This window comes from Natrix helvetica, assembly GCF_964273705.1.
Source record: "Natrix helvetica genome assembly, chromosome: Z".
NCBI lineage: Eukaryota > Metazoa > Chordata > Lepidosauria > Squamata > Natricidae > Natrix > Natrix helvetica.
In genome coordinates, this window is record NC_138554.1 from 64,456,718 (window position 1) to 64,484,000 (window position 27,283).

General features: G+C 45.8%; 1 protein-coding gene across 2 annotated transcripts in view; it reads left to right on the plus strand.

Annotated features, from left to right (window-relative positions):
- Positions 1–969: 969 nt before the first annotated feature.
- The window catches only part of TNS3 (tensin 3), a 169,481-nt gene continuing 143,167 nt past the window's right edge, over positions 970–27,283 (plus strand). For both annotated transcript variants that reach the window (XM_081971417.1, XM_081971418.1), the window contains exon 1: positions 970–1,238. The gene's annotated coding sequence lies outside the window, so the exon portion shown is untranslated. The remainder of the gene's footprint in view (positions 1,239–27,283) is intronic.

Here is a 27,283-nt window from a genome sequence, read left to right on the forward strand (position 1 = left end):
AAATTACTTGAAAAGAATCCCAGGGGTGAAGACTAGATAAGGAAATATTCATAACAAAATTAAAGAAGAAAGCATTAGCAATCCACTACCATCTCTCTTGTTGCCAGGCAAATTATGTGGATGTAATCACTAGAAGTAGAAAATGACTTGAGGGCACATAATTAATCAAAAAGGTATGAGGAATCTCTAGGAATTTAACTCAATTTGAACGAATCTTGACTATTCTGCTAGCAGTTCATTTGTGAATAGTAACGCCAATTAATATCAGAATACATTTTATATTCCTCTGCTCCATCATCATGGCCCATAGTAGAAATGCTTTATCTTCCTTGGCAGGTTCATATGACTAGGTGGGGTGGGCGGGCTCTGTAGAATTCCATCGATTGAGGAATGGAAAAGCATTTCTACAATAAGAATTGGGGGCAACATAGAGCTACAATGCATGGCCAAAATAAAATCCCCCTTGTCCATTTTTCAGACAACAATTGTTCTCTGCAAGTTCATTCATGTTGCTATGCTCCTGGACAGGAGCAGCAGAGTAGCCTCTGGTCTCAACCCCTCCCTTCTTTTCAGGTGTTCACAAGAGTCCGGAGAGGAAGAATTGGGAGAATTGTTGGCTGGAGTCCTCTTATCTCTATTGGCATATCCTATGAATCATCCGTCCAAGGAGTTCAGCTGTCCTTGTGCTGGAAAGTAAACAGTTGCCTTTACCCCAGCCTTTCTTTGCAGAAACGAGATCCAACAGTCTTTCAAAGATACAGGACGAGCAGCATAGTTTCTCCCTTGCCTTTGAGAGTTCAGAAGAAAAAGGCGAACCAGCAGGCAGGAAACCAGGGAGTAGAACGCGGAAGCCAGCTGCTGCCTCGGTTCTATGAAGGGCAGCGGGGATTTGAGTGCCGAGGAAAGCCAGAGGGAGCCACCTGCTTGCTGGATTTCCAGGCAGCGAAGGAATTTGTTCTTTGACCGGGGAGGGATGGGGGGGAGGGCGAGAGAATGAGAGAGAGAGAATGAGAGAGAGAGAGCTTTGGCAGAACTTCTGCTTTTTACTCCATTGTCGAACCAGCTTCTTGTATTGGAGCATCTTGAAGACAGCGAAGGCCCAATAAGGCTTCCTTTCTTGCGTGGGCTTTGTCTCTGAAGCTTTTTCAGCCACTTTCGCGTGGGGCGCCTTTTGCTTTGCTGGCCGGTCCGGCGAATCAGCGAACGAGCGCGCTCCACTGGGGAGCTGAGGCTGAAAGGTAAAATCTCTGTAGTGCTTTTGCTCTCTCCCGCATATTTCGTTTTGCACAAGCAGTACGCGAGAAGCTGGTAGTTGGATAGATGAGCTTCTGTGCACGGCTGATTCGCAATCCTGCTTTTGTTAGCGAAGTTAAGTGTTCGGTTTAATCTTGTTTTGTAATTTTTGTCGTTGCTGCTGCTGATAGCAGTAGCTATAAGAAAAGAATTTTTCCAGTTAATTAGTTTTTTACAAATAACTTATTTCCTTTTTAAGAAAGTCATTATTCCATCTACTGTTCTTGTGCTGTTCACTTTGTCGTTCCTGAATTAGTCATCAAATAAGTTGATTGAGAAGTTGTGTTGACACAATCCTGGTGGAATTAAACATACTTAAGTGCCATCCATTTTAACAGCGGGCATTTCAATACTTTATGTGTTCTCTTTTGAATTTCTTGAGAGTAAAAATATTTATTTGGGCAGAATTATATTCCTAGTCTCTCTCTATCTATGTATGAATAAATAAATACATTTATTGGCCTCCCATCTTCTACACCGTAACTGAACAGTTCTCTTGCTGCCAGAAACAAGCAATCGCATTGACTAGCATGCTGTGTGAATTTAGTTCTTGTAGTTAGTTTATGGTTCAGAAAGTTAAATGAATCTATAAATTGGTTTAATGAAGCAAGTTGTAGTTAACCACAGGGATGTTGTGTAAATCCAACTGTTGTGTGGTCCCGACTTTTTTTAATGCAACTCTTAATTCCATTACCATTTTGTAGTTGAAGCAAGATTTAATTTGCAGATCTCAATCCTTGTAGATCTAGTAGCTCCAAGCAGACAATATTAAGAAAGTATGGGATATTGCTCCTTGTTCAATGGAGGGTTAATTCGGGGGGAGGGGACACAGACCCCCCCTAAAGAGTTAATCTTTAGATTTTGATACAATTCCTACTCTTACTCCATATGATTGTCTGAAAGATCAGTTTTTAATGTAATGTAAATTAGCAGGGTATGCTGGATACATTTCTGGATGTTAAAAAGGCTTATTTTCAATCTGGCAGCTCCACCTCAGTTTCTATTTTGTCCTAGAACCAAAACTAAATGAGCCTTCTCTAGACACTAAATAGAATCAAGAGGATCTCTGTCTGCCAGGAACCACTGACATCATAAGCTGATGTAGTATGATGTCTCTTGGAAAACTTTTGGTCTGCTCCAAAAAAGGCAGAAAGAAAAGAGGGAAGATGAATGGCTTTGTTCTGATGAGATGTGGGAGGAATGGATTCTTTGGCTCAAATAATTCATCTGATTAATTCTGCATTCGATGCAGTTTGTTTTCTTCTGTTATAATGGTTAAGGCATCTGGCTGGAACCCAGCTGACCCTTCATTCTATTCCCAGTTGGACATAAAGCCAGCTGAATAAGCTTAGGCCTATCACTTTCTCTCAACTCTAGGAAGGAAGCAGTGCCAAACTACTTCTGAAAAATCTTGTCCAAAAAGCTGCAGGAACTTGTCTAGGCAGTCCCTGAAATTCGACCCCATTGAACAAAATGTTGGGTTTGGTTTATGGTAGAAGTATCCTTACTATTTTATAGCATTAACAGGGCCTGGGGACATGGGAACAATATTCTAAGCAGTGTTTTCTATTAACAGAATAGATTTTGTGATATAATCAGGGTAGACCTAGTTTTCAGATAGACATTTTATAATAAGACAGATCAGTGCTTCGATTTTGATGCCTTCCAGATGGATCGGGCTGTGATGCACGTTATGCCCAGTCACCATGGCAAAGATCTTTATTGACTGGTGACAGCTAGCCTGACCATACTTTAAAATTGGAATTACGGTTCAGTTCAACTATTTCTTTACTTACATTGTGATAAATAAAACTCAAGAGTTAAAAGTTGACCTTTTAATATCTGGGTTAAGTTCTGCATTTGTAATACAATGTTGATTTTCTTAATCTTTGAAATAATGGCTGTGTCAACACCTTCGTCCAACAAAGGCAGCATTTGCATAACTTGATTATAGTACATGACTAGCTACATCTTACAACAGACTTTATCAAAATACAAACTGTTGCTAGGTAAAACAACAGATTAAACAATGATGTTGTTCAACATAGTTGGAGTTCTTATCTGTAAAACGTATTAGTCATCTATGCCAGTGTATCAGATATAGAAGACCTTGATTAAAATTAAAATTTGACTCTTAAAGTGAATCTAGTCAGTTTTCATATAGAAACACAAAAATATACTCACACGTTTCAGTTTCAGAAAATGCACTTAGTACCTCACTGGATTATAATACAGTATTCTGGTGTTAATGATTTCCAGACTCCTGAAAATTATATAACTTAGTGATCTTTCACCTCCAGTGCCACTTTATGTTTCACACAAGAGCTGTAATGCTGTATTAGAAACCAAGGGTGTTGTTCAGAAATGATTTAATAAGCAGGCCATATAAATTCATGCAAACATTACTTCAGCAGAAAATAATTCTTGTTAGATAATAAATGAACATCTTATTTCACTAATATAGTTAGCAATTTACTTATGCTTAACTGGGTTTCACAGGCCTAAGCATGGACGCTGTCCTCATATAGAGCCCAAAGTCATTTTGGAATATGTCTAATTTTTGGTTGAACAAGTTCTGTGAATCTAGCCATTAAGATTTGGGAATCATGGTTCATGGTTTATTATAAATGCATTTATTGTCTTAAATCATGATTTCCTTAAACATGTTTTACTAGGTAAACCACAGTTGTAGGTAGAGCTATGCAAAATGCTTTACTAGTAAAGAGTGGTTGTTTCACTTTACAGCAAACAAATTAAATTATAAAACTTACATAATATAACTTGTCTGATGTTTTCTTTTCATGTCAAAGTCATAATTTTTAGGATTTTTCATTGTATGATCAGAAATTGCAAGATCTCTCATAATTGTCCCAATTTCTTAGTTTAATGACAATTATCACATCTGGATAACATTTAAAAATACAAGAATTATGTATAAACAAGTCTTCAGTTAAAGGATGTAAAAAACTCACTCCACATACAGGTTTTCACAGTCTTTCATCGGCAGTTCTCAGTTTCATATTTTAAGATGCCCCAAAGAGTTGTAATGGAAAGACGATCCCCCTTTGGTTAAATCTTGTTCTCCTGAATTCTGATGACTATTCTAAATTTCAGTATGCCTTAACAAATGTGTTCACAAACTATATTTACATGAGAGGATTGTTCTCTTGAAGTGTCAGGTTATACTTTGGGTAGGTTTATTAACCTGGTGACAATTTAGCTTTTGACAACAAAGAGGATAAAGCAGGCCTGTCAAACTCCTGGGCCGTGGGCTGGATGCTTCATGTGCTGGCCATGCCCATGTCCGGTTTAGCAAAGGGGAAAAAAGTCCCGATACCTCATGTGCGCCACTGTGACAACGTGAGTTTGACACCCCTGGGATAAAGGATCTGGAGACTATATTATATGATGAATGGGTGAGGCAGCTAGATATGCCTAGTTATCAAAGAGAAGGATTGGGGCAACAGAAGAGGCAACAGACAGCAATGTCACTACTAACCACCTGGATGACAAGCTCAAAGGCTAAGGAAATGAAAAATGCCCCCCGTCCCCCATGGGGGGAACGTGGGGGGATCACCCAAGCACTGAACAAGGCTCAATTACTTCCATGCTCAGGTACGTTAATAAAATTCGATGCTATACTGATATTTCCCAGTGGTCAGGAAGCAGCCTACCTTGTTTTGATAGATTGTTTGGAAACTGTGGTGGGTTTCGGTGGACGCGGCGGCTCAGTGGCTAACATACTGAGCTTTTTGATTGAAAAGTTGGCAATTTGGCAGTTCGAATCCTTAGTGCCATGTAACGGGGTGAGCTCCTGTTACTTATCCCAGCTTCTGCCAACCTAGCTGTTTGAAAGCATGTAAAAATACAAGTAGAAAAATAGGAACCACCTTTGGTGGGAAGGTAACAGCGTTCCATGTTCCTTTGGCGTCTAGTCACGCCAGCCACATGATCACGGAGATGTCTTCAGACAGCGCTGGCTCTTCAGCTTAGAAATGGAGATGAGCACCGCCCCCTAGAGTCGGGAATGACTAGCACATAGGTGCGAGGGGAACCTTTATCTTTACCTTTACTTTATGGAAACTGCTGACTCCATAAGCCTAGGCACAGTCCAGAAATTTAAGATCCTCACTGTTCCTCTGAAGTCTCAATTGCCAGGTATAACTATTATTGTCAGAATTTTAAAAGCAGGTTCCATCACTCACACTATAGTGCCTTTGCAATTGACAGTAAATTAATATCCCTAAACAGTAACTCATTTTGAGGCTGACCATATTGCTCTTCCATTGGTGATGGGAATTGCTTGGTTACAAAACAATCATACTATTAAGTGGAAGAACTGATCTTGTCAACCAGATTTCCAGCACGTTGTTTACAGCTTGCTTGCTCTCGGCTGCCATGGAAATGGGAAGGAGTTTTTTGGCAATTGGGATGGGAAGGGAAAGAGAGCTGGTGTGAAGCATTCCCATGAGAATTGGAAGGGAGGTTTGCATCATAAACTGAGTCCTAGGACTCAGCTGAAGAGCTTTCCCATAACATCATGTTGGATGCTGATTGGTTTTTCTGTGGTGGACTCTTGGAGGGAGGATTTTGGGTGACTTTCAATATGTACCTTTTGCACTGATTTTTTTCTGATCTTGCTTTGCTTTTGTTTCTATCAGTTTATTCTTAATAAAAGTACCTCTTCTTTAAATCAATGGATTCAGGGGTTTTCTTTCTTAGGTTTAGACATTAGGTAAGAATTGCTTTGTCATCCAAGCCCTTACAGTAGATTACGGAGACCGTAATCTACTGTAGGGGCCGAGCACTCGATGTCAACCCGTGGAAGCAACCAAGAAGAGTCCTCAGCCCCAGGAGCAACCCCCCCGCCAACCATGCACACTAGAGATGAGACTGAATTACTAGAACATCTGAAGCTTGATGAGGAGCTGGTCTGAGACAGATAGTCATTGGGCATAGAATGATGGGAGGATCATGAAGAGCATCTGCCGGGGGTCACTTTTACCAGGGGCCATCAAAGATCCCACAGAGTGGAGGGGTGTGATAGAGATTATGGTGAGATACCCTGCACAACTCTGACCACAAGGATCTCATGCTGAGCCATGCATTGTATCTGCTGCAAGAGGCAATTGAAAATTGGAAAGCCAGAGAAACACTTGCCCAGTTGTCCATGCAGCATCCCAGCAGAGAGACCATCCAGGCAGTGGGTGGAAATGGGTACCTTTGCAATGGTAGCATGGCACTGGCTGCAGTCACACAGTCACCAGGAACTGCAGTGTCTCCAGCTCCTCCAACTGAGGGAACTATTCCCCATAGTCCTACTGCTAGAAATGCAGTTCAAAAGAGATCACAAACTCGGATTCTTCCTAGCTCAAATCTGGAATTATATGCAGGAATATGGGGATGAATTGGGATCAGAAACAGCCAAAGTGAGATGTGTTACCATGGCCCTGGAATAGGCTGCAAAGGAGTGGATGGTTTCTTTTCCTGTACACCGCTTGGAGAGTCCAAGCAATGGGTTAATTCAGTCTGCTTGCCCTTAGGACTGAGGAACTATTTTTCCTTAAGCCACACCTCCTCCTGGTGTGCTCAATCCCCCAGAATTCTTCCTCAGTCAGCCCGTTTGGACGTATTTAGTTAGAGCTCTGAGCTAAATTGATCCTTTTTTTGGCTTGGACTCTCTAATTGCGTTTAAAGTTTTTTTCTCTAATATTCCCCAACCTCGTGAGACGTTTCTCTCTTCAATTCTGCGACTTTCTTCAGTAGAATCTGCATTTGAAGGCCAGGAGGTAAGCTGGAAGGTGGTGGGGGGTGCCCCTCAGCCGATCCTCTTGGGACGGCTTCGGAGGCCTGCCGCTTGTCGTTAAAACGACGCGGCTGCAGCGGCGAGGTTCCTAAGTCCCCAGGCCCCTCGTTTGTTATTTTAGCCGAAGTATTTTCGCTCCCCGGCCTGCTAGAGGACCTCTGCCGCAGGGAGGAGTGGGCGATCGTCGTCATTGCGAGGCGCGTTCGCCCCTCGCTCTCCCTTAGCCCCACGCTGTTGCGGCGGCCATTTTAGGCGCGAAAATAGCGCGCCCAGCCATGGCCGCCATTTTGCATCAGCCTCGTTGTCAGGAGGCCGCTGGAGGTGGCAGGGCCTAGCAAGGGTTTATCGGGCTAGGATCGCCACCTTCGCCCTTTGTCTATTTTTGCGAGCGGCGCTGGTTCCTGTGCCATTCCAACGGTCATCATACCGGCTCAGGGAGGAGGCCTTAAGTAAGCGCAGGCCTAAAGATTTTTTTCTATAGTCATTCTCCTCCCTGCTTCTCCTGCGGGGCCTTGCACCTCGGTGCAGGCCCCAATCCTACCCCTGGGCCTCCGACTGGTGTTAAGCATGGGATGATTCATAGTATTGATTCGATTATTTGTATATCTGGCAATTTTAACGATTCATTTCGTTTTGTTTCCCATTACAGCAACCAGTCTATATCTATCCTTCTGCCTTATCATAGCCTTGCTCCATCTTGTGTGGTCATTGACTATGGACCTGCCCAGTCCTCCCGATTCCCAAGACGCTAGGCCGAGCCTCTCGCAGGCCCCTAGCAAGGGTTCCTCCTCTTCGGGGAGTGGGGGTGCGGGCAAGGGTGGTGGGGGTAGCTCTGGGAAACAGCGTTCCAGAACCCCTTCGGTGGCTGAGGCCAAGGATGCTGAAAGGCGCCAGCGGGCCCTTGACAAGCAATTCGAGAAGGCCAGACGCCAGGCAGACAGGGTGCAGTCCCTTTCAGGAGCCCCTCCCTCCCGGGAAGATCTCCAGTTGGTCCTCGCCGAGGAGGTAGAATCCCAGGACCTATCCCCTAATAGGTCATTTGCAGAGCCGGCTTCCCCGGCCCCTTCTTGGACCTGTGAACAGGTTCCTCCCCCTGGGGATGCTAGCATAGACGATATGCAGGGTGAGGCTTCACCCCCCCTAGAAGAGGGCTTGGATCCCGATTCTGACTCTGAGGAGTTATCGCCCCGCATGCAGGAGTTAATGGCCCGCGCCATTGCCAAGGGCATCACGGAGGCCATGAAATTTAAAAGCCCTACCGCAGTGGCCCCTATGGGTCCCAAACCCGATCAGGCAGCTCCACCCCCAAGCAAGCGTGCTCGCCATCCTTCCCTGGAATCCTCGGTGGTCAGCGAGGCCTCTGCCATTGAGGACCCTGACCCGGAGGTGCTAGGCCTCTCGGACGACGAGGACCTTCCCCCCGAAGCGCCCGCCTTTGCGGGTCTCTTCAAGCCCAGCCTTTTTAAATCGGTCCTTCACAAGGTCAAGGCTGCCACCAGGGTGGGGATCAAGCCCAAGCCGACCGCGCCGGCGGATGATGCCCCTCCGGCTAATCCCAATGCGGTCATGTTTGATGTGCCAGCACCCCAGCAAGAGCTGGTTCCGGTCCCGGGGCTGTTCCTCGATTTAATCCAGCGCCAGTGGGCTCAGCCCGCCACGCAATCCTCTCCCAGCGGGGTAGATAGGAAGCTTTATACTATGGAGCCAGTGTTGGAGGACCTTCTGGCCCTTCCCACTGTCGACCCGCCCATCGCTGCGCTCACTTCCAAGTCCTCTCTACCGGCCGACCTCCTGGAAGGCCTTAAGGCGGAGGACAAGAAGGCGGAAAAGGCGTGCCACAAGACCCATCTGGCGGCTGCCTGGGCCATCAGGGCCTCTTCTTCCGCTTCCTTTTTTAATAGGGCCTCTGTGATCTGGCTGCGCGAGCTCCTAAACAAGCTCCCGGCGGGGGACATCCGTCTCCACCAGGACGTGTCAAAAATCATCGCGGCCTCCCAGTATGCCGCTGACGCGTCCCTCAATGCCACCAAATTTGCCTCCAGGGCCCTCGGTTCTAACATAACTTCCCGTCGACTGATCTGGCTCCAACATTGGCAAGCGGACCAGAAAAACAAATGGAAGCTGGCTTCCGCCCCCTTTAAGGGGTCCAAATTGTTTGGCGAGTCCCTGGATCCTCTCCTCATTGAGTCCAAGGACAAGAGGAAGATCCTACCTTCTCTAAACAAAAAACAGGAACGTAAGGCCGCTCCCTACTCCAGGAGGCAGTCCTTTCGTGCCTCCGAGCCTTCCACCTCTGCCTCTTCCTTCTCTCCCTCTAATAGGTCCTTCGGCCAGCAGGGCGACAGGTCCCAAGACAGAGCGCCCTTTCGGGACAGAGGCAGGCAGCAGTTCGGCTTCCGCAAGTATAACCGCGGTGGGGCCTCCAACAGGCCGTTCCGTAAGTCAAAGTGACTGCCAGGGCTTGGCGCCCATCGGGGGTCGCCTCCAGCTGTTCGCCTCCCATTGGGCCCAGAACACCGAGGATGCTTGGGTTCTGCAGACAGTCAGGGAAGGCCTCTCCCTGGAATTCCTGTCCCTTCCCCCTCGGACCTTCATCCGGTGCCCTGTCCCGTCCTGCCCCCAAAAGAGGCAGCGTATGGACCAGGAAGTCCGTCATCTTCTAGACATCAGGGCCGTGGAACCAGTTCCCCAAGGCGAAGAGGGGAGGGGGTTTTACTCCATCCTCTTCCTGGTGCCAAAGAACTCGGGGGGGTGGAGAGCCATCTTGGACCTCAAGAACCTCAACAGGCATATCGCCTACCGGAGGTTCAAGATGCAGTCTCTGCAGTCCATTCTGGCGGGGATTCGACAGGGAGATCTTCTCACATCTATAGATCTCAGAGAGGCATACCTCCACATCCCCATCCGTCCTCAGCACAGGAAGTTCCTGCGCTTCTATTATGCGGGTCGCCACTTCCAGTACAAAGCTCTTCCATTCGGCCTCTCGTCCGCTCCTCGGACGTTTACCAAAGTGCTGGCGGTAGTGGCGGCTCAGCTAAGACGCAGGCCCATAAGGCTTCAGTGCTACCTGGACGACATCCTGATCCAGTCGTCGTCCAGGCAGCAGGCCCTTCGGGATCTCCAAACCACCATGAGATCCCTCAGAAATCACGGCTTCACTCTAAACATAGAGAAGAGCCATCTCACTCCAACCAACAGACTTGTACACCTGGGGGCGGTGATAGATACCAACTTGTGCAGGGTTTTCCTTTCCCGAGACAGGTTGACCGGTCTAAGGTCCATGACCCACAAGGTGTTGAGCTTGAGGCAGGCTCCAGTGGTCCTTCTGTCGCAGCTGCTGGGAAAAATGATCTCCTGCATTTCCATCGTGCCGTGGGCCCGCCTGCATTCCAGGTCTCTTCAGTGGCTGCTGCTGCCGCACCAGAGGGCATCCAGGAGCAACTCTACCAGGCCGATTCGAGTTCCCCCGGACGTGATGAGGTCTCTCCGCTGGTGGGTGTCTCCGGCCATCCTCAAGGGCCACCTATTCAAGGAGCCCGAGAGGTTGATCATCACCACAGACGCCAGCCTCTCCGGCTGGGGAGCCCACATGGGGTCCCTGGTTGTTCAGGGCAAGTGGTCCCAAGTGGAAACCAGCTACAGCATCAACCTGCTGGAACTGAGAGCTGCTCGCCTGGCCCTGCGCCATTTCAGCCGGTCCATCCATCGTCAACATGTGCTTCTGATGACGGACAATGTGGCCACCAAGGCCCACATCAACCGCCAGGGCGGCACCAGATCCAGAGCGCTGATGAGAGAGGCGGAGTCCCTGGGACGCTGGGCGGAGCACCATCTGGAATCCCTTCGCTCCGACCATATCTCCGGTGTGGACAACACACAGGCCGACTGGCTGAGCAGGACGACCATAGATCCTGCGGAGTGGAAACTGGACCCTCGCCTGTTCCACCAGATGTCCGACAGATTCGGGACTCCGGCCGTAGACCTGTTTGCGTCCAGGGACAACAAGCAGCTCGACCGCTTCTACTCCCGGTTCTTCACCCCGGGGGCGGAGGGGACAGACGCACTGCGTTGCAAGTGGCCCCGCGAGCTACTGTATGCCTTCCCTCCCCTGCCTCTCCTTCCTCAATTCATCTCCAAAGTCATCGCAGAGGGAGCAGAGGTCCTTCTCGTGGCCCCGCATTGGCCCCGCAGGTCGTGGTTTGCCGACCTTGTCCACCTGTCAGTGTCTCCTCCGTGGCGCATTCCTCCGGACCAGATTTCCCTCAGCCAGGGGGCCGTGATTCACCCAGAGCCCCAGTGGCTCCAGTTGGCCGTCTGGCACTTGAGGGGGACCAACTGAAAGGCCAAGGCCTGTCGGAGGAGGTAGTGAACACCATTCAGGCGGCTAGACGCCCTTCAACCACTAGGATTTATGATGCGTCCTGGGCCGCCTTCGCCAAGTGGTGTGAGGAGCTGCTCATCGAGCCGACGACCGCGCCTGTTCCCAGAGTGCTTGACTTCCTTCAAGCGGGACTCAACAAGGGCCTGGCCCCGAACACCCTTCGACGCCAGGTGGCGGCTTTGTCTACTGTCTGGTCAGGCGACCACCTTTTGCCTCTCAACAAAATCCCGAAGGTGCGTCTTTTCCTCAAGGGCGCCTCTAACCTTCGCCCTCCCACCGTTCATCGCTACCCTACTTGGCAGCTGTCCGTGGTCCTGCGGGCCCTCTCTGGCCCTCCATTCGAGCCTTTACGCACTATTTCTCTTCGATTCCTGACGCTGAAGACGGCCTTCTTGATTGCCATCACGTCAGCTCGCCGGATTTCGGAGCTGGCGGCTCTTTCTGTTCGCCAGGACCTGTGCGTCATCCACCCTGACAGGGTCATTTTGAGGCTGGACCCGACCTTTACCCCCAAAGTAAACTCATGGTTCCATAGAGCGCAAGACATTGTGTTGCCAAATTTTTGTCCTCATCCGTCGCATCCCAGAGAGCGATCCTGGCACAATCTTGATGTCAGGAGGGCCCTGAAGGTCTACATCGCTCGTACTGCGGAATTCAGGAAGTCAGAGGCTCTTTTCCTCTCCTTCCAGCCCGGTTCCCTAGGGAAGAAGGTCACTTCCTCCACAATTGGCAGGTGGCTTCGTGCTTGCATTGCGACTGCCTATGAAAGTCAATCCAAGACCGTTCCGCGTGGCATCACTGCACACTCCACATGAAGTGCTGCTACCTCAGCGGCCTGGGCCACCCAGGCCTCGATCCTGGACATCTGCAGGGCCGCTACGTGGTCCTCTCCTTCTCCATTTGTGCGACACTATAAATTGGACATTTTCGCCTCGGCTGAGGCGTCCTTCGGCAGGCGTGTGCTCCAGGCGGTTGTGTCAGAGACCGAATCCCGGGAGCCTTCTTCTGCCCGCCCAGATGGGCAATAACTTTGGTATGTCCCATTGCTTGGACTCTCCAAGCGGTGTACAGGAAAATGACCATTGGCTTACCTGAAGGGTCCTTTTCTGTACACCGCGGGAGAGTCCAACCCACCCTGGCTCTCAAGGCCGGGATTCGGGTTCCTCGTGTCAACAGTACATCATCTTGGACGCTTCGCTCCGTCCGCACGAACTGACTCCTTCTAAGAATTCTGGGGGATTGAGCACACCAGGAGGAGGTGTGGCTTAAGGAAAAATAGTTCCTCAGTCCTAAGGGCAAGCAGACTGAATTAACCCATTGCTTGGACTCTCCCGCGGTGTACAGAAAAGGACCCTTCAGGTAAGCCAATGGTCATTTTCACAATGACAATGCTCAACTGGGAAACTGCTACCAGTTTATGGCAGCCCTCCACTGGTAGTTTGAGGATCCTCTAGCAGAGCGCAAAGCCAGAGTTTGGATGAAGACTATCACCCAGAGGCTGTGGTCAGTGGCAGAATTCACCCAGGAGTTCTGTGAGCTAGCATGTCGACTGGCCACATGGTCTGAGGAGATCCTGGTTGAATGCTCCATAGATGGGCTTAACAATGAAGTCTATCACACCTGCATCTTGTGGGGGACCCTTGAGACCTCCAATGCAGGTACGTGCTGGCGGATGAAATGGAATAAACCTGGCCAAGATTGACACAGGAGCAGCCGTGGCTGGAGCAAGTCTTCACCCTTTCCTCAAAAAGAATCCCCGAGAGCGACCTAGTTATTTACCTATGTTATGTTTTATACTTTACTAAATTTATAGTCAAAATGAGTTTGGAATAGCTTAATCTCTGTGGTAATTGTCAGAATGAAGATTCAGTTGTCTTTGCTATTCAGGAGCCTATACTCAGTGAAGCTTCAATTTCAAAATATCAGAGATTTCATCAAACCTGGTAATTAGATTTTGTGTTAATCAGAGTTGGTATAGCAGGTTCTGACCAGTTTTGGAGAATGGTAGCGAGAATTTTGAGTAGTTCAGAGAACTGGTAAATACCTCCTCTGACTGGTACCACCCCCATCTATTCTCTGCCTCTCGAGTCCCAACCAATTGGGAGGAAATGGGGATTTTGCGGTAACCTTCTTCTGGAGTGGGAAGAGAATGGAGATTTTACAGTATCCTTCCCCTACCACACACACAAAGTCATACCCACCAAACTATATGACCCCCACCAACCCACGCCCACAGAACCAGTAGTAAAACAATTTGAATCCCACCACTGGTATTAATCACATTATTCAAGAGAGGAAAAGGAAGAGGTGGAAGAATAATTCCATAAAAATGTTTGAAAAGATATTTGGTTTGGTTTTGCAAGTGCAGGGCACAGAATAGCTTGTAAAAGTGATTTCCATTTAGATGCATGATGCTACTAGCCAACATATTGTACATGTTGCAATCTAAGAAAAAGAGAGAAGAAATTGTCTAATGTTTCTCTTGCTATCCTAAAAATATTATTGCATATCCTAATATTTTCACAGATTAATTATGAATCTGTCAAACAAATTATGTCACATAGGTTTCTATTTTAAGCAATTAAGGAACACAAGCAATTTATTTCTTAGTAAATATAGTTAGACTAGAATTTGAAATTCAGAATAGTAGTTGGTGACATTGAAACTGCTTCTTAATTGGGAATTATTCCTATTCTGCCATTATTTCTTTGGTAAGACTAGTTTCTTTCAATCTACATATTTTTGATTTGATAGTGAATATTCTCATATGGCAATAGTATAAAATAAGGTTGATATTTGATTTTATATTAATAATCTATCACTATTGTTGTATGAGAGCTTATGCATTAGAGATAAATACCATCTTTTTGGAGTATAAGACGCACCTTTTTCCCACCTAAAAGAGCATGGAAATGTTGGTGCGTGTTATACACTGAATACAGCCATTTTTGGCCTCCTGAATCCCCACCCCTGCATCCCATTTTTACGAAAAAGGGGGGGAAATGGGCCTTTTTTTTTTTTTTCAAAAATGGAGGCATTTTTCCCTTCCTCCATCCCCCAGAAGCACTGTGCAGGCTTCCGCAGGACTGGGGGAAGGGAGAAATGCCCCCGTTTTTACAAAAAATGGGCAAAAAACAGGCCAATTCTTTGCAAAAACGGAGGTGTTTTTCCCTTCCTCCAGGCCCCAGAAGCACTCTGCAGACTTCAGCAGGGCTGGGGAAAGGGGAAAACGCCTTAACATTGAAGTTTATGGAAAACCCACACACAGAGATCAATATTTACATTTTGATTCTCACCACCTACTAGAGCACAAAATAGGAGCCATCAGAACCCTACACTATCGAGCTGAAGTTCTGCCTACCAACAAAGATGGGAAATAAAAAAGCTGCCTATTGAAAAAAAAGCACCTTTGGGACAACCAAGATGGATGACTGAGAATCTCCATATGATCACAGGTCTTAAATGATTACCATCCGATTGCAATACATTCATCATTATGAAATGTTTTGAGAGGCTGATAAAGGACATTACTGTTTCCAGTCTCCCTCCAACGTTTGACTTCAGTTTGTTTGCTATACAAATTGCTCTACAGAAGATGCTATTTCTTCTGTTCTCTGTCTGAGCTTGGTGCACTGAAAGGAAATAAATACTCATGTGTGAATGCTGTTTGTCAACTTCAGTTCAGCATTTAATACAATCATTCCTCAGCATGTAGTAGACAACTGGGGCTGTTAGGCTTTAATACTCCTTTATTCAATTGGATTCTTGATTTTCTTATTGATAGGCGCCAGTACGTGCAACTAATGTTTCTAACACCATTTTCTTGAGCACAGATTCTCCTCAGGGCTGTGTCCTAAGTTCACTGTTGTTTACCCTATTGAGCCATGACTATTGTGCAAGGTTTGCCACCAACCTTATTGTGAAGTGTGCAGGTGATACAAGAGTAGTGGAGCCTTATTCAGGGTGATAAGAGGGTGCTTATTGCAAGGAGCTAGAGGATTTGGTGGTGTAATAAAAACAGTCTCGTCTTAAACGTAGGAAAAATTAAATAGATCATTGTTCATTTCAGAAATGGCAGGCACAGCCACACATCACTGTGTATTAATGATTCACCTGTGGAGGTGGTTAGCAGCATTATGTTTCTGGGTCTGCAGTTAATGAGTAGGCTAGCTTGATTTCTAAACAGTGACATACTGGTAAAGTGGGCACAGCAGTGGCTGCATTTTCTATGTCACATAAGAAAAATACATCTTTCTTCCTCTGTCCTTACTACTTTCTATAGAAGGATGATTGAGAGCATCCTGTCATATTACATTACTGCATGGTTTGGAAGCATTACTGCTTTGGACAGGAAGGCAACTCAGAGAGTGGTGAGGATGGCAGAAAAGATTATTGGTAGTTCACTTCCTTCCATCCATCCAGTATTGTCTGAGATGCTACATATCCTCTTCATGACCTGTTCTTGTTACCTTTAGGCTTCATGTTATCTGAAGCAGAACATCTAGATTCAGTCACAGTTTTGTTCCATATAGTATCAACCTTGTAAATTATCAAGTAGCCTCTTTCTACTATGTATTCAAAATGGACAATGATATACTTACATAGGTGTACACACACACACACACACACACACACACACACGTGTGTGTACACCATGTTTTCCCCAAAATAAAATGGGGTCTTATATTATTTTTTGCTCTACAGGATGCATTAGGTCTTATTTTGGGGGATATATGGCACTAAATGCATCCATCTGGCTGTTGATCTTAACTGTGGTTTATTTTTGGGTTAGGACTTATATTATGAGCTTCCTGAAAAATCATGCTAGGGCTTATTTTCTGGTTGGGTTAGGGTATGTGTATGTGTGTGTGTGTGTGTATGTATGTATGTATGTATGTATGTATGTATGTATGTATGTACTGTATGTGTATATATGTGTGTTATGTATGGGTATGGGTAGATACATCCTTTTTTGGAGGAGCAGGCAACAGAATTTCATTTTCAATGTGTGCCAGTGTGCTCACAGTAAAAAAAATGACAATAAAGATTATCTTGTCTCATCTTGTCTTATCTTACTATCTTCCCAGCTGGATAGATTTAATTTGGGAGGAAAAGTTGTGAATTGCACATAACATTAAAAATAAAAATGTGCAGGAAATACAATAATCCTTGAGTTACAACCAATGGTGGAAGAGATATACTTAACTGATTCACTTAACAACTGCAGTGATTCACTTAACCATGGTAAAAAGTAATAAAATTAGGCACAACTCACTTAACTCACTAAAAATGAATAAAGAGTAAACTAGAGCCAAATCAGACATACATATTTGCTTAGCAACGGTAATTTTGGTCCTAATTGTGATTGTAGGTTGCAGACTACCTGCATTGTTAAGCAGAATGAAAGTATGCTTAATAAATTGTTATAATGTATCTAGTAAATATGTATGTCTGATTTGGCTCTAGTTTACTCTTTATTCATTTTTAGATAACTTCTACAACAGAAATTGACATAGTAATGTATTTTGCAAGGTAACATAGTGGTCAAACAGCAAAACCTCCTCCTAGAGAGCTCCAAACTTTATGACCTATCTTCGTTATAATAATCATAGTGATTAAATTATTAATCTATAAACCATAAGTATTAGGAATATTCAGAGTTAGGATCCAAGGAATTGTAGCTAGCTCTGGGCATAGTTCTAAATGATAGTGGACCTTTCTACAATTTTTGACCTACTTTTGAAACTTTTAATACACCATTTAGTTTGTTGTAGAAAAAGCAAAATAAGGCAACGAGGCAATCTGCCAATTCTTGGCAGACCTAATGTAACTCTTTATCTAGTATCTGAGCAGTGTAAAAGGCACTACTAAAATAATTAAATGTGAGCTGTTAGTTCTTTGCATTTTTAAGATTGAGTGTAATATTATTAAAAAGGTACTCTGTGGCACAAATAATTGCCATGCCATTTTTCTGTGATAAAAATATGAAAAAAATGTAATCTGTTCATAAATCTTTTTGAAAAAAACTGACCTTTCACTTTGCATATTTGCCTAAAAAAGAGTAGCAAACCCCAAAAGATAGATATAGAATCTTAGGAAATATATGTTTGTCTTCTTCTCTCTTGTATTGATGTGGTGTGGTATGTTTTTGATATACGAGTTCTGCTTCAAGGGAAAAATGTACATCAAGGAAAAAACATCCCTGGAGGGGAATTAATTTTAAGGTGACTCAGATAAGGCACTTTGATCCCATCCATCTGCAAGTTAGCTTGTTTTAACCTGTTAATATATGGATAGCCAATTTCCATTTCCCTTTTATGTTTGGAAAATAACTCGTAGCCCACAACATGTCTCTGTAATTGGGCGAGATTGTTCATTCTTGCCTGCAGGAAGGCATTTCTCTGTCTGCTAAATTGAGGTTTCAAAGGGGAGAAAAAAAACTGATATATCTTCTTTGTGGGCAAGGGAGGTAACTGATAACACACCAAATCTTTCTGGTCAGAAATTTCATTAAGCAATGCATGTAGAGTTGCAAAGTATAGAACAGAAATGTTCCTGTTTCATAATGTCCTGTTTTAGCTGGCTAGGCAAATACAAGTTTTAATTATGAATTGTACATGATTTTCCTACAGCATTTATTTGGTTTTATTTTCAAAACAAAAGCTTTACTTGAAATTAAGTGTATGTTTCTAGAATCATAGAATTTTAAAGTTAAAAAGGACCAGCCTTGCTAGTTAATGCTAGCATCCAAATTAATGCATTCTAAAGAATTGATATTTATTTTCTGCTTCAATGGATGCTCATAGAGGGGATCATCACCTCTCAGGCTAATTAGTTTCACTACTGAATTATAAAGAAGGATTTTTCCCCTTCTAACATTCAATTAGAATTGGCACTTCTGTAATTTAAATTCATTATCCCATATCTTGTATTCTGCAGTAAGAATAGGTCTTGGCATTCCTCGTGTAACATCCTTTCAGGTATTTGAACAGTGCAATTATATTGCCCTTAGGTCATTTTTCTATACCATTTCTTCAGCCTTTCATTTTAGGATTATACTTTATGAATCATTTATCTGTCATCCATCATTTGGTTCTCTGTAAATATAGCATAAGGTTATTAAATATTCATTTTCTACCTTGTTACATTCTCAAGGCAGCATGTCTACCTAATTATAGATAGGGCTAGCCTTGAAGTCTAAATCCCTTTGTAAATCTTATGGTCCATAATCTGGACTTCTTTGTAGTTATCCAAATGACAGTAGAATAGTATGCATAGATTAAGGGAAAAATTAATGTGCCTTTTCTTCAAATATGAAAGAGTTAAGTTCTGGCTTACTAAACATATAATAGGAGTGAAGCTCTTTCTGTTTAATGAATTTTTTTGAGTGGTTAGGTATTATATTTGACAGGAACTGTAGTATTAGCTAAGCAGATCAATTAATTAAATTGTTAGCAGGCAGTAATACAATAAACAATATAAGCAATGTAACAACCACTATGCAGAATAGACAGGCAGAAGACTAGCAGAACACTTCATGAATATCAGCTAGCAGTTAAAGGACACCTTGAAAAAGGCCTTAATCTCACAACCCATGGACAGACTCAACTATAGTTTGAGTATCCTTGATAAGCTTAAAAAAAAAAAGCTAGCGAATTCCTAGAAACTTAGTGTTTAGGCAAATCAGCCATCAATAGACACATAGAAATATAGAAAACCAAATTTACACACTATTCCAAAGAGATAAGAAAACAAAGAGACCATAACACATTCTTTCCAGTCTGTACCCAGATAATCTTGATTAACAGGCTGTGAACAATCAAGCAGAAAACAATATCCCAATCAAGGAACAGCATGGAGAAAACCAGACCCCCACCAACACTGGCAGGGCAAACAAAGCCCATGCTCATTAATATTGATAATGTTACCATATTTTCCTTAAAATAAGACCCAACTAGAAAATAAGCCCTAGCATATTTTAATAGAATGCTCCTAATATAAGCCCTACCCCCAAAACAATCCCCAGTTAAGATGGTCAACCCTTGGGGGGGGGAGATGGGCAACACAGAAGGTGGTAAACATGTGGGGGCTGATGGTGTCTGGCAGCAGCCACAGTTTGCCGGCTCCTTGGCTTGCAGACTCTGGGACTGTGCAGGTGAGTCTGAGTGCTACAACCACCAAGCCGGCCCTCAGCTAGCAGAGGCAGGAGAGAAGCATGCGATCTTGCCTGCTGCATGCACCGCACAGCAAGCAAAGACAGAGTGGGCAGCCAGCTGCCGGAGAGGAGCTGGAGGATGACATTGGATGGTGGGAGCCAAGCATGCAGGGGCTGCAGTATGGCACCACTCTTGCCCCACCACCTGCCTCGCCTGATCCATTTGGTGGTAGCGCTGCACAACCTCATCAGAAAGATTGCCAACAGAGATGCTGAGAGGAAAGAGGGACAGGAGAAGGAGGAGAATAAGGAGGGGAGGAAATATGACAAGGAAAAGAAGAAGGAAAAAAGAATATAAAGAATGATAATACTGATTAACAAAAACAAATATTGGGTATAGTCAGCAAACGCAAAATATCATATGACTGATGTAGATTATATAGCTGAGTGAAATTTAATAAATTTAATTCTATCTCAGAATAGAATGAGATTATGATTATAATGTTTATAATGGATTATTTTTAAGTATTATTAAGTTTTTGGTTATGCCTTAAAATAGAGGTTCCAAGAGATATCCCATCCCATTTTAAAATTTTTATTTTTAATCTTGGTAACTAACTTTTTAACTGAAATATGCAATGCATGTACTGAAAATAACCTCATTCAACTTGGTATGATTTTGGCATGCTGCATATTATAGTTATATCTGAAGGGCCACATGGCAGAGCCAAAGTCTATTGATAAGCTTACTTGTTAGCAAACTACAGAGGTTACTGCAATTGGAGTGCCATCTTATCTTTAGATTTTGAATGATTTTCTCCCCTTCTTGTGTTCTGTTTTCTTGTGTGTTTTGATAATACACGAAATGTACCACTAACTAGAGAAACAAATAAGCACCTTAACACTATTAGGTTCTATTTTATGTTTTTAAAGCAAAGATGTTCTGCATTTTAGCTTTTAGGATACAAAAAAAATTGTAAGCATGCTATTCTCCTAAATTGGTGGAGACAGCGGTCAAGCATGGGTTAACTCAGTCAGTAACCCATAGAACTGAGTTTACCAAAGTGATGTTATCTGCGGGATACTTAGCCCCTGGGCTTCTGGAGAGGCATAGCCAGGGCTTCTTCGCAGCTTTTGTCTCCGGACTGGCCTTTGGGCTTCAGAGGCTCCCCAGCAAACAGCACGATCGGGCAATAGCTGTTGGAGGCTCCGCTCAGCCCTGCAGCCTCTGCTGGCTTCACCTGGCTCTCCTTTGTCCCCATTGCCGCTAACCACCGCCAGAAGCTGCCGGACACTGCAGGGAGCCACCAGAACCCGCCAGATGCCACAGGGAGCCTCCAAAAGCCACTGCTGCCACACTTCGCCACCATTTCTCTATGTTCCTGCTGCCACTAGACCACCGCTGCTGCCCCCTCACTTCTGCAGCCTTGCCACAGGGCCTCCGACGCCCACATGCAATCCGCGGCCTCGGCTACCTCGTGGCGCCGGCCCATAGGCTCTGTAACCTCAGTGGCCATCTTGTTTGGGCACGAAAATCATCCGGCAGCCATTTTACCTCCTTCAACAAGCCGTGAGTACAGGCCATGGCCTCCTCTCCTACTTCTGAGCTGCAGGGGCCTCCAACCTCCTTGACCACTGTTCCCACCACCGAGTTCCCTTCATCTGGGACCCACAGGCACAGGCCTGCTCTGGAAGCTACCCCCACTGGGCCTCCTTCCAGGACCCCCAGATCTGATCAGAGGGGTGCAGCCAATCCATCCCCTCAGGAAGATGACAGTGCCTCTCAGGTCCCTCCAAAGAAAACCAGGGCCAAGTCCAAGCACCCTGAATCATGTCTATTCCAGGCCCAAAGGCCTGTTCACTCCAGTCCTCCTCCTGACCTATCTTCTGATTCAGAGGATGATCTCTCCCCTGCTGCTTCTGTTCTCCAACCTAAAGATGCCAAGGGCTCAGGCAATTTGGCCAGCAGTGAGGATGATTCGGATGGCAGCAGGAGCATTACCCCTGATGAGGATCCCCTCTGCCAGGAGGACATTTCTCCCCCACCCTGCCGCCGCCATTCTTACTCACCTGGCATGGCTGATATGAGGCCATCGAACGGGGCATAGCTGCTGGACGTAAACACAAGTCTTCTAACCGTTCTTCTTCTCGCAGGCCTGCTTCTTCCTCCAGTTCCAGGCGCAGGGAGGGCGATCTCTCGGCTTCATCGTCACACAAGCTACCCGGTACTTCCAGTCAACCGGTGGTTTTCGGAGAAGAGGAATGCTCTGCAAGAGATTCAGATCTCTGAGGACGAGAGTCTTCCTCCCGACCCATCTGTCTTTGTCGGTTTATTCAAACCCGCTGTCTTTTGATCTCTCCTTTTTAAGGCCAAAAAGATCGCAGGCATTCCTTCTCCCAAGATGGCTCAGGAAACGGAGGCAGACAAGAATGACACCACTGATCCTCTTTTCATCCAGCTCATGGTGGAAAAGGAGATGATTCTTTCACCCAGACTTTTCATAGACGTTGTCCAGAATCAATGGGCGTCACCAGGTACAAGTCGCCTCCCCAACACCTTGGACAAGCACCTGTATAATGTCAGACCTGACCTCGCCAAGGCTCTGGAGATACCTTTTATTGACTTACCTATAATTGGTCTTTCCTCTCCTAATGCAGCCTCAGCAGCTCCTGAGGAGGCTCTTCGCCCTGAAGACAAAAGGATAGAGCAAACTCTGGTCAAGGGTCACCAGGTCTCAGCTTGGGCTGTTAGAGCGGGTACCTCTGCCTCCTTCTTTAGTCGCTCTGCTCTATTATGGCTGAGACAACTTCAAGCTCGGCTTCCAGCCCAAGATTCTAGGGCTCGCAGGGACATTAACAAATTGAAGGCGGCCCTAGAATACACTGCAGATGCCTCCTTGGACACAGCCCATTTTGCATCCAAAGCCATTGCATCCTCCATCTCCACCCTCTGTCTCATTTGGCTGAAGCAGTGGCAGGTGGAGGCCTGGGCCAAGTGGAGGCTAGCCTCCTCTCCCTATTCCTCCTCCCTTCTCTTTGGTCCCCCATTAGAGCCTCTGCTGGTAGAGTCCAAAGATAAGTGGAAGGTACTACAACCAGCCACTAAGAAACAGGAAGGGCGGAGCCAGTCCTTTTATCGCAAGCAGCCCTTTCGTGGCCAGGACGAGGGTTCCTCCAACTCCCGTCCACAACATCAGGCCCCTCCCTGACAGGGCCCTTCCTTTTCCAACAGATCAGGCAGAAACAACTAGAGATTCCAGTCCAGAAAGTCCTTCAGGGACAATTCTAACCACTCTTATAAGAGGCAGAAGTGACTGTCTGGAGGGTCTCCCGATAGGGGAACATCTGGCAACCTTTGCAGATCATTGGGATGACGTCACCAACAACGCATGGGTCAGATCCACGATCAGATTCAGCCTTCTCTTGGATTTGCGCTCCAGCCCTCCAAACCACTTTGTCACATGCCCAATCTCCAGGGATCCTCAAAGAAGGCTCCTAATAGAGCAGGCAGTTCATCATCTGCTCCAGATTTGGGCCATTCAACCTGTGCCTCCAGGCCAGGTGGGACGGGTGTTTTATTCTCATCTCTTTATTGTACCAAAGTATTTGGGGGGCTGGAGAGCTATCCTTGATCTCAAATTTCTAAACTGATTCATCAGATCCATGAGATTCAAAATGCACTCTCTTATGTCAATTCTAGAGAGTGTGTGCAGACATGATCTCCTCACATCAGTGGACCTCACAGAGGCTTACCTCCACGTGGCCATTCACAGGCAACACACAGATGGTTCCTCCGCTTTGTCCACGCAGGCCGTCACTTTCAATATTGGGCCCTTCCCTTCGGGCTGTCGTCAGCCCCAAGGGTTTTCATGAACTCCTGTCAGTCACAGCAGCCCACTTGCGTGCCAGACCCATTTGAATCTTTTGCTACCTGGATGACATTCTTTGTTGTCCAGGTTGCGTATCCAGGCCCTCCGGGATCTCAAGGACACTCTGCGAGTGCTTCAGGAGTTGGGATTCTCCATCAATCGGGAGAAGAGCCACTTTGTTCCCACCTCTCACCTAGTGCACTTGGGAGCCCTCATCGATTCATCTCAGGGGAAGGTTTTCCTGTCTCAGGAACGCCAGAGCAGTCTCAGGAATTTAGCCAACAAAGTGCGGAGGAACAACGGGTCCCTCTTCTCCAGCTGTCTCAACTGCTGGAGAAGATGGTCTCTTGCTTCTCCACCATCCCTTGGGCACGGCTTCACAGCCGCTGCCTTCAGTGGTTTCTTTTGCCATTCCAGAAAACCAACAGCAGCTGTTCCCTAGTGAAGATCAGCTTGACTCCAGAGGTTCTGCGATCTCTGGACTGGTAGATCTCCCCAGCCATTACTCAGGGCTCCCTCTTCAGGGAACCTCCATGTCTCATAGTTAGGACGGACACGAGCTTGATGGGGTGGAGTGCTCACCTGGAGAATCAAGTAGCTCAGGGTGTCTGGTCAGATTCCGACCTATCCCACAGTATGAATTGGCTAGAATTGAGGGCCATCTATCTAGCCCTCCTTCACTTTCAATCCTCTCTTCGCAACACACATGTGCTAATTCGGACAGACAACACGACAGCCAAGGCGCACGTCAACTGCCAAGGGGGGACAAGAGCGGTATCTCTTATGAAATCTGCCTTTTGACTAGGAATATGGGCGGAAGCCAACCTTCTCTCTCTCCACGCCAAACACATCTCAGGTTCTGACAACGCCAGGACAGACTGGTTGAGCTGCCCAACCATCGACCCAGCAGAGTGGAGCCTGAATTGTCGCATCTTCCACCAGCTGTCATCCAGGTACGGGACACTGACTCTAGATCTCTTCGCAGCGGCATCCAACAAACAACTGCCCAGGTACATATCTTGCTACACGACACCAGGCGCGGAAGGGACGGACGCTCTACGATGCAGGTGGCCTTGCGGTCTCCTGTACACCTTCCCTCCATTCCCCCCGATACAGAGAGTGATTCAGAAAATGATAGAGGAGGAGGCCGAACTTGTTCTAATCGCACTCCATTGGCCACATCGGCCATGGTACGCGGACCTGGTCAATCTCTCAGTAGGGCCTCAGCCTTACATTGATACCGTTCCTTCTTCATCAGGGATCCATTCACCATCCTGACCTGCGCTGGCTCCGCCTAACCGCTTGGAGGCTGAGCGGGCAATCTTGAGGGCGGCTAACCTTTCTGAGACTGTTATTCAGACCATTCAGGTTTCCCGCTGCCCGGCCACTAATCAAATCTATGAATCCATGTGGCAGACCTTCATTACTTGGTGCCTTTCTTGAGGACCCCCTAAAGGCTTCAGTCCACCAACTCTTGGAGTTCTTACAACAGGGGCTTGATAAGGGTCTCTCCCCAAACATCTTACGGCAGCAGGTGTTGGCTCTTTCCTCGGTTCTCTCACTTCACCAAGTCAGACCCCTCTCCTTGCATCCTCATGTCTGCAGATTCATTAAGGGAGGTTGTAATCTCTGCCTCCTGTCATTCACTGTTTCTCCTTGTGGGATTTGACCAAAGTCCTTGACTTTCTCACTGACCCGCCCTTCCAACCTCTCAAGTCAGCTTTGTTGCACCATCTCATGCTTAAAGCAGCCTTTCTGGTGGCCATTACTTCTGCATGGAGTGTCTCAGAATTGGCTGCTCTTTCCATCCGTGCTGATTTGTGTGTGTTCCACCCAGACCAGGTGGTCCTTCACATCGACCCCACCTTTGTCCCAAAGGTCAACTTGGCATTTCATCGATTTCTGGACCTCACTCTTCCAAATTTCTGCCCTGCTCCTTCTTACAGTCTGGAGTGTAAATGGCACACGTTAGACATAAGGCGGGCTCTTAAGATCTATATAGCCAAGACGGCAACCTTTAGACGCACCGAAGCTCTCTTCGTCTCTTTCCACCCTACCAAGGGGCTGAAAGCTTCTCCATCTATGATTGGCCATTGGATCAGGTTGGCAATCTCAAGGCCTTACCTCTCATATCACCTCATGCCTCCTTCCAAAATTTCAGCTCATTCCACACTTAGCGCGGCTACGTCAGCGGCGTGGACACGACAAGCCTCAGTGGAAAAAATCTGCAAGGCGGCTACCTGGTCTACTCCTACCTCACTTATCCACCACTATAAGGTGGATAGGTACGCTTCAGCGGATGCGGCCTTTGGAAGACGGGTCCTTCAGCAAGTTCTTCCTTCTTCAAGCTCCTAGTCCAGTTTTCTTCTCTCCCGGGGACACGCCAGCTTTGGTATGTCCCATGGATGACTGCTGTCTCCACCAACTTAGGAGAATGGGGCGTTGGTTCTTACCTGATACGCCCCTTCTCTGGGCAGGTGGAGACAGCAGTCATCCACACCCTTTCTGGGTCTTGGTCTAGTTCGCAAAGGGAGGTTTGGGAGCACTATTGTAACGTTGCAGGATGGAGAGCAATTGTTTGACGCACAGAAGTCTACTTATCCTTCATCAAGAAAAGCGGGAGCATGCTCCTCAGTGGCGATGACATCACTTTGGTAGACTCAATTCTATTGGTTACTGACTGAGTTAACCTGCTGTCTCCACCTGTCCAGAGAAGGGGCATATCAGGTAAGAACCAATGCCCCATTCTCATTTGTTTTCAGAATCCCCCATGAATGTGGTACAGGATGACAGAAAGTGATTGGTCCAAGAACATTTGGTGTATTCTCTCTCTATATGAATCTTTTGCCCAATTCAAGCCTAATATCAATGATCACATAGCATTGATATCTAACTTTTATGGGTGCAAAATTCCTTCCTTCCTCCCTCCCTCCCTCCCTTCCTGTATGCCAGATTTTGACTACCTCTTCTGGCATACTGTACCATACTGGGAGAAACCTACCTATCAGTCCTACTCCTTCTCTTTATTAAACTAGACATATTGAGTTCCTGCAGCCATTCATTGTATGTTTCATCCTTCTATCTCCTAATCATTTTATTGCTCTTCTCTTTATTCTTTCCAGAGTCTCAACATCTTTTTTGTATCATGGTGACCAAGCTTGTATGCAGTATTCCAAGTGTGGTCTTACCAGTATAGTATAAAGCGGTACTAACATTTCAAACTCTCTCTCTCTGACACACAAACAGACAGACAGACAGACAGACAGACAGACAGACACACACACACACACACACACACACACACACACAAACACAGATACAGACACAGAAAACAAATTTAGACTCAGAATTTGAATTGACTATTCCTTGCTTAGAATTTTTATCAAGTAATAAATGGCTAGGAAGTGCAGTTGTTATTAACTTTACAGATAATCATTAATATGTCATGAAATGATTAAAAGTTTTAAACATATTCCGTCAATTCATTTTTATAAGGCATGAGAGCTTCTATCAATTTAATTGTAGCAGAGCTCCTCAAAAAATCTATTATTAAATTGATATGTTTTAATATTTATGTATTTATTAAATTCATTTGCTCCCCATCTCACTTCAAAGTAACTCTGTGTGGCTTACAAGATTATCATAAATGATAAATATTTCTAAAACAATAGAAATTGAATTACAATGAAAAATAGAATTAAATTTCAAATAGGGGGAGGGAGCAGTATTTACATGTTTAATCAACTTTTCACTCATAGAAGCCACTCAAAGTTAGTACT